The 8,780-nt window shown below is 37.0% G+C and overlaps 1 long non-coding RNA gene across 1 annotated transcript; it reads right to left on the bottom strand.

Annotated features, from left to right (window-relative positions):
• Positions 1-6,568: 6,568 nt before the first annotated feature.
• On the bottom strand, positions 6,569-8,199 carry LOC128508723 (uncharacterized). Its single transcript, XR_008355944.1, has 4 exons — positions 8,057-8,199; positions 7,712-7,773; positions 7,470-7,621; positions 6,569-7,324 (listed from the first exon to the last, which is right to left on the bottom strand). It is a non-coding gene; the product is annotated as an uncharacterized LOC128508723 (long non-coding RNA).
• Between the last annotated feature and the right edge of the window lie 581 nt (positions 8,200-8,780).

Raw genomic sequence — 8,780 nt, forward strand, 5'->3', positions numbered from 1 at the left:
GAAGAGCATAAACATCATCCACTGCTACTTTAAAGTTTTAGAATATGCCAAGCCCAAGCTATAAAACTGACATAGCAGAGGAAATGCAGTTACAGTATGTCCACTTGGTATGTCCATTAGTTTTAGTAGCTCTGTTTGCGGGAAATCATGGAGGCAAACGTGGGCATGCCCAGCCCAGCTTCATTGCTTTTTCTTTAGTCCTCTGCATCCTTTGGTGTTTGATGTTGCATTCTGTCATTCATGGAGTAGAGACAGGATGCAAGTCCCCCATCCCAATTAGTAATCCCCATATGCATTAAAGAGTCCATCATTGTTCCTGTTCCAAAGAAACCCCATTTTGTCTTTCTCAACGACTAAGCCCTGTAGTGTTGGGTGTAACGCGTTACAAAGTAACAGTTAGAGTTAGAGCACTTGGATTACTTTTTTGATGTAACAAGTAATTTAACGCGTTGGGTCCGCCATTTAAAAACTCAGTTATTTAGTTATGTAATGTAGTTTATGTAATCCGCGAGCCACACAGCAGTCATTTCCAATCCGTTGGTGTATGTGTGTAAAAGTCGTCCTATGAGTCCTGCCCAAGATACCCCCCCGTTAGACCTGCTGTTATACCCCTATCTTACCTATGTGATTTGACTATACGAGGACCGGCGTGCGTAAAGATGGAAACTATGCGTTCCATAGCGCCGAAACCTGCGGTGAATCATGATGAACCGTACTTACAGTCACCGTGCGAAACCGCGTAGGTGAGATAGGGGTACTAGTAGTTAACAGATTATCTTCCAAACTTCACTAAGTGAAGATGGTAGAATAATTATAAAGATCTTGACTAAAACAACATGCATAAGGAATCACTAAGGAGTGTTCATTATCCGCAATGGAAATGTAGTTAAAAGTATTAGTTACTTAAAAGTAACATCCCCAACACTGCTCCTCACTACCATCATCAAGACAACACCATGGTGGTGTGCCGGATCTCTGACAACAATAAAACATCAGCAAGACAAATTAGTTTATATGGCCCTTTAGTACAAAACAGAAGAGGAACTACCAGACCCCTGTGATCAACCAGAGCCCAGTGGAAAGAGTGGACAGCTTCAGGTACCTCAGTGTTCACATCATGCAGGACCTGTCAAGGTTCTATCACATCAACACTTTGGTGAAAAAGGCCCTCAGACCTTTGACTTTAGACTGTCCTGCAAAGTGCTAAGGAACTTTTACTCCTGCACCATAGAGAGCATGCTGATTTAGGAATACCACCATGCAGGACAGATAAGCTCTACAGTGTGATCGGCTAAGCGCATTATCTGTACCAAGCTGATCATCACTCAATCCATAGCAAGCAATGCTAAACCAAGGCCAGGAAGATAGTAACCACCCCAACAATGGACTGTTTTCTCTGCTGCGGTCAGAGTAGCACTTCCGCTTCCTGGAGGCCAACACAGAGAGACTAATGAGAAGCTACTTTCCATAGGCTTTACAGACTCTGAATCAGAACACCACACAGGACTCAACACTTTGATCGCACAATAATCAGAAGTGGGTAGTACACTCGACTTGTTAGGTCCACCTCAGACGCTTGAGACACTTTGGACTGCCCTCCAAGGTGCTCAGGAATTTCTACTCCTGCACCATAGAGAGCATCCTGACCTGGTTCGGGAACAGCACCATGCAGGACAGACGCGCTCTACAGAGGGTGGTGAGATCAGCTCAGCGCATCATCCGCACTGAGCTCCCTGACCTGCACTCAATCTATACTAAGCGGTGCTGGAAGATCGTGGAGGACCTCAGCCATCCCAACAATAGACTGACTGTTGGGGTCGGGAAAGCGATTCCGCTCCCTGAAGACCAACACAGAAAGACTGAGGAGGAGCTTCTTCCCGCAGGTGATAAGGTCTCTCAACCACATCACCGTGCAGATCTAGTACAATTTTTTAATATCCATGGACACTATGGACACATTCACACACATCTACACTCACATCTACACTTACATGTTTATGTTTACATAATGGACCATAGCACAAAGACACTTTAATAAGGCACCTTCATAAGTCAATTTTTATGCACATTTGCACACCATCTTTCTTCGCCAAATTTCAATAAAAAAAATGTTCCATGTAAAGTATATATTTCTATTTTAATTTCTATTTCTTCTTTCCCTTTTGACATTCAGTTTGGAGTTCATGAGATTGTCTTGACCAGGACCACACCCCTAAATGCATTGAAGCAACTGCCATGTGATTGGTTGATTAGATAATTGCATTAATGAGAAATTGAACAGGTGGTTTTCCTAATAATCCTTTAGGTGAGTGTATATAAGTATATTTCAGTACAGAATTAATCCCCAACACATGTGTTGTACATTTTTATGCTTTCCACAAAATATGATGCGTCCCTGGCATCATATACAAACCATGTTTCACTTGCAAAAGAACAGTTTTATACTCCGGTGTCTTCTCTATCTGCTAATTTAACAGGATTTTTAATATATACTTGATATATATATAGATATAGATATAGATATATATTTATTACACACAATAATATAATTATTATAATTTCTAAAAATAATAAATCAGACATTGTGATTGAAACAATTACTCAGTTACTCAGTACTTTTTACAGAATACTCAAAATACTATTTTAAAGTACAGCTACTCTTACTTAAGTAAATTTTTTGGCTACTCTACCCACCTCTGACAATAACACTCTCCCTACTCTAATACTAGTGGTTAAGGCATTGGACTACGGTTTGGAGGATCCCAGGTTCAAACCCCACAACCACCAGGTTGCCACTGTTGGGCCCTTGAGCTCAACTGCTCAGATGTATAATGAGATAAAAATGTAAGTTACTCTGGATAAGAGCGTCTGCCAAATGCCTAAATGTAAATGTAACACTACTGATCACATTACACATTGCACATTAATGCATATTTGCCCAATCACACAAATTTGCATATGGCATAAATGTTTTCACTTCTGGAACTTTGCACATTGTTCTGTTTGTGCAAACCTCTTAATCTAGTTTCATTTACTTTAAGTCTCATATATTTCTTTTTTTTTTTGCATTTCCTTGCCTATTGTCCTTATAATTATATCTGCAATTAGGCGCCATCTAGGGGTAAGAGCACTTCAGAAATCTGAAAACAGTAGTAAGCAAAAAAAAAATAAAAAATAGATAAGATTTAAAGTGCAATATGCAAATATACTGTATATATAAAAAATGAGAAGCAGAAATACAACAATATACTGCAGTATATTATATAATATTGATAGCTTCTAAATATAATGAGGGATAAAGTATGAGTATATCATAATAGTAGTAGTTAAATATATTTGTAAAGTAGGCTACATATTCTTCTTTCTCTTGTTATTATTATTATTATTATTATTATTATAACATATATCTGTCATATGAAATATGTAATATATACAAATACATATAAAAACACAAAAAAAAATTATGTCTAAAATTTCTTCTCCTGAAATTGCTCCTTATGAAAATGATGTAGCTCACAAACCCCCGAAACTGAAAACCTACGGCTGCACTCTTAATTACGTTTATTTACAAGCCTGCACTCATGTGGTAGATCTACATATGACATCTGAACTGTTTCACGTCCCCTCGTGATTCTCTTCCCCACAAATTCCATTTGTAAGTAAATACTAATTTTACTGATGGCATGTTACATAAATTAATTTAAAAAAAAACCTGTTTAAGAGCCTAGGTACAGTATGTGTGAATGCCAGATTATTATTATTTTTTTATGTTTTACAGTTAAAAAATGTCGTGCTGACACCCGACACATTCCTGTCTTATGGAAAAACAGACAGCCTGTTTGGAGGAAACGTCCAGCACGTTTCTTTAGGTGTTGTAGGTGTGTGGTTCCAGGTGCGAAGTTGTTTAGGACTCCCTTATGAGACAGCTAGTTTTAAAGATTGTAATAAAGGGACATACGTAATATTTTCTGTTTAACTGAGCATCTAGTTTGCAGTCAACTGTTTCTACAACAATAAAATCAGAGGTATAGTACTGCTTGTGTTTTTCAATGCATTTACATCCTTTTGTAGTTGGTTTTTCAAAGCCAGTGGATTATTCTTGCATAGAACAGAGGAGCGCTTATCAACATCTGACTTTACGAATCATAATTTATGACTTTGGAAAAAAACGCTTTATTTGTATCTACTGATGTTCAGAAAGGATCTCATCAGGTACTGCCTTTAGAATATCACCAATATTTTCATAAATACAAGTAATTTTTACAGTAAAAGTTGGAAGGTGTCACTCCGCAGCACTACACCTTGTATTTCATATTCATGTTCTGTCTTCACCGACGCATATGATTGATCATGACAGGTATGTGTAACTTCAGATTAAATGAAGCCATAACCATAAAACAGAACAGTAGGATAGACGAACAGCATTTATCTAAACATGGAACGATAACATGTGGACAACAAATACTAAAGCCTAAATTATCCAACTAATCAAGGACCAAACTGAACACACATGTGGGACAACTGTGAAACATAATACAATATGCACTCGTCTCAACAGAGACGCATCAAACACAAAGATCTAAGGAGCAGGGAGCACCATCCATGACTGATCCCTGATATAGCTCATCTACAGAACTGACTGCTATCTGATGACAGACCTGACCACTTCGATTGCATTCCGTAATCCCTGAGATGTCCATATACAGTATGTGTTATAAAAATATTTTTCAGTTGCTATTTCTCTTTCTCAGCACACATCACACTGGAATGTACATAATTCTGTTGGCTGTGGATTTGTTGGACTTTTTTTTATTTTCTGACCATAATGTTGCATTGAATTATTCCCTTGGTAGTTGCATTGTTTGTTCTGTCAGTTGCATTACACTACAGATGGAGAATAAAGTCAGTTAGCAAAAATGTAACTGGAGAAATGACAGTGATGCACATAAGCTTGTGACAGCAGTGAAAAAGCAGCCCTGTTACTTACTATCACAGGAAGCTTGTCATCAGTAACCTGGCAACACTGATCTGTCAAGGTCGCCCTCAAGGCAGGGGCTACTCCAGGTGCACCCCATTCGACCTTTGTGTTTTGGGGGACTTTTAGGTTAACAGTGTTTGGATTTTTTTAGAGATGTTAAAAGTTTAGTAATATGCTTCCAGGTCTCGTGTTTACATTTTCACAGAAAGGTACAGTACATTATAACATCCTACAAAAAATGATTACAGTACTTAGATTTACATTTAGCCGTTTGGCAGACGCTCTTATCCAAGGTGACTTTCTGTCATTTAATAGATCCTTAACCAGGGATGGATTGCCCTTAGCAGTCAACAGTCTCACTGCAGCCAGAGGTTTGTGCCGAAGAACTTCATAAATTAAACTTTTTAATACATTTTATGTAACATTGATCAAATGTGCATTAACTTTCTAAATACTTCCCCCTATAGATGCTGGGGAAGACATTAAACTCAGACGGTAACCAAAGGTGTGAGGCAGCAGTGATACCCACCTTACCACTGTAGCACACGCTGATTATTCAGTAATATTATAAATATCTCAGTTTAAAGTGTGATTGTAATACAAGATTACTCATTGGGATTGATTGACTATCTGAAAGATCTGAATAAAGATTAAAGTTATGTATTTTCTCTACCATCCAATTGAGAAGGTTTTCCTTATCTTCACATTCCTAATGATCCGTCTGAAGGCGTGACCGCTGTGAGGACAATGCTGGGAGTGAATGTCTTTCTCTAAAATATGTAAAAGATGTGTTTCCCCTAATAGTAATTTGACAATGTTGTTCCACCGTGCATGTGACGGGTTCGACCTGTTTGAAGATGTGATCTATTGTGAAGTCACACTTTGATGGAATGTGTAACAAATAAAACTTTAGTGTAACTGAACTGCTATTTTTAGACAATGATTTTTGACATAAAGGAAAACTCTGAAAGAGAGACAGGTTTTTTTCGTTCTAGCTGTCAAAAAGTTTTTAAGGTTGTCTGTACAAATTTGTATCATTTAAATGTTGCACGAATTACCACAATATTACCAGTGACATAACAGAAAGCAGACAGTGTTACAGACGGTGTTACAGACGGGTAAGAGTTGTGTGGCGCGACATGCTAGTTTACACTTGGATTTCAGCTTCTTTATACTGTAGATTTACTTCACAGTGAAACCGATATGTTCTGGCGTGGTTCAATAAGTGATTCATAGTAAATGACTCAGACGTCACGTGATATGGGTGTGTCTTCACAGTGTACACGTAGCACACTAAAACTTGTATGCATATTACATACACCTATTTTTTATACAAAACATGGGTTCTATTTAATCTGAATTATATATGGTTTTGTGATGGGGACTGTTGTTGTACGACTTAAATGACTGGTCACTGGTGGATCACTTAAACATCATTATACTACTAACATTATTTGAACTAGCTGACCAGTTCCCACTCTGTATTGAGACCCTGTGTGACGGTGAGGTCAAACTCCCTGTATACTCGATTAAAGTGCTAATAGAAAATGCAAACCACCACATAAAGTAAATGATGCTAATACTATAACATAATGTAATGCAATAGAATTTAATTGCACATCTTCTGTTATATCTCTTAGACTTGTACATTTTCCGCATATACCCGAGATGGGTTACATATTAAAGTCACTAAACAAAAGATTATACAAGACAATAAAAAAAAGATAAGGTCATTGAAGCTGATGTATATTTAATATCTTTTTGTGTCGGTATAAAATATACATCAAATATAAAATATACATACGATAAATGTACCTGCCAGTCCAACCATGCAAACACACAGCTATTTAAGGGGATAGATCAGGGGTGTCAGGGCTGGTACTGGTGTCCCCTTAAATTGTTTTTTGCAGGCTGGAACTTTGTTGCAGTGAAAGTAAATCTTAATTCTAGATCAAAGATTTCAATCTGTCCTAAAAAGGGCTGGTGTGTGTGTGCAGGTTTCCACACGCACAGAAGCCACACCTAGTAGACTATTTATAGCCAAGATGAACTGATAAATTTGGATAAACATCAATTTATACTATTAATTCCACATTGGTAAAAAAAAAAAACAATAAGTATAGCTGAAATACCAAAATTGTAGAACAGAATGTGGAGAGATTTTCAGACAAATTCTGACATAATTTACAGTTTAACAATTCAAAATATTAGTATTTCCTATTTAAAGATATCTTAGTTTATAAAAACAAATTTGCTAGAAATGCAATACTAATGAAAGCAGAAGTGATAGAAGAGAGATCCTGATCATGGAAACTGAGCTGGTGATCAGTGTTGGTATGGAATTACCTGCAAAATGCAAACGTATAAAACGTTAAATGCAAAAACAATAAATAAATAATAATAATAATAAATATATACCATTTGTATTATTATTATTATTATTATTATAAATAGGTAACACAGTTACAAGGCTGTGCAAGTGTATACTGACCAAGTGTCTGCGAGACATCGATGGAGTTTGAAATGACAGTAAAATTTAAGTTACTCAGTCCATTAATAAAAGTGTTTTTCACGTCAGAGGCAGTAAAATTTGGGCCACTAGAATTAAAGTAGACGTTGCTGTCTACGATAGTCGAACCCTTGCTGCAGAGACATAAATATAGATATAAAGGATTAAATTCAGTGAGAAATTCACAAAGAAATAAATATTAAAAACCATATATTCTGTCATACCTGAATCGTAAAATCCCCATGCGTACGAAGTTGCGAAAGGCTTTAAAGTACAAAGGTTCAACCTAAAAAAAAATATATAATAGAAATGACTTGGTGAGTGTTAAATTTAGTTAAACACCCTGGAAAACAAGTCACATTTATTACTAGATGCAGTTTATAAATAATACATACATATTAAACATACTAAACCCTAAATGTTTAAATTCAAAAATCATTGCACCCTAATGCATATGCATTTAACTTGGATCAGGTCATATTAATTGGCACCAAAATGAAAAAGTGACTGACGTTTTTTAGGAGCATCAATAAAATTGTAAATATAAGGACATTATCAATAAAACATACCTGACTACGGATATTTTTAGCTTTGTCTGCAAACTGTTGAGAGCTAGTATTGGCCAGCGCTGAATCGAAGGTTTCATTAATGCTGAAGGTCAAGGCAAAAATAGCAGTTGGATTTTCAGGCACTGAAGTTGTGTTTGCTGTACTCGGGGTTGATGTGTTTGATGAGGTGTTATTAGTTGTGCTGTTGGATGAAGAGGTATTTAAGGATGAGGTGTTATTAGCTGTACTAGCTGTCGACGTGTTTGAGGATGAGGTGTTATTAGCTGTTGTTGATGTGTTTGAGGATGAGGTGTTATTAGCTGTTGTTGATGTGTTTGAGGATGAGGTGTTATTAGCTGTTGTTGTTGATGTGTTTGAGTATGAGGTGTTATTAGCTGTTGTTGTTGATGTGTTTGAGGATGAGGTGTTATTAGCTGTTGTTGATGTGTTTGAGGATGAGGTGTTATTAGCTGTGATCGTTGTTGATGTGTTTGAGGGTGAGGTGTTATTAGCCGTCGTTGTTGATGTGTTTGAGGGTGAGATGTTATTAGCCGTCGTTGTTGATGTGTTTGTGGATGAGGTGTTATTAGCCGTCGTTGTTGATGTGTTTGAGGATGAGGTGTTATTAGCTGTTGTTGATGTGTTTGTGGATGAGGTGTTATTAGCCGTCGTTGTTGATGTGTTTGTGGATGAGGTGTTATTAGCCGTCGTTGTTGATGTGTTTGAGGGTGAGATGTTATTAGCC

This window comes from Clarias gariepinus, chromosome 20 (assembly GCF_024256425.1).
Source record: "Clarias gariepinus isolate MV-2021 ecotype Netherlands chromosome 20, CGAR_prim_01v2, whole genome shotgun sequence".
In the NCBI taxonomy this organism is placed as follows: Eukaryota; Metazoa; Chordata; class Actinopteri; order Siluriformes; family Clariidae; genus Clarias; species Clarias gariepinus.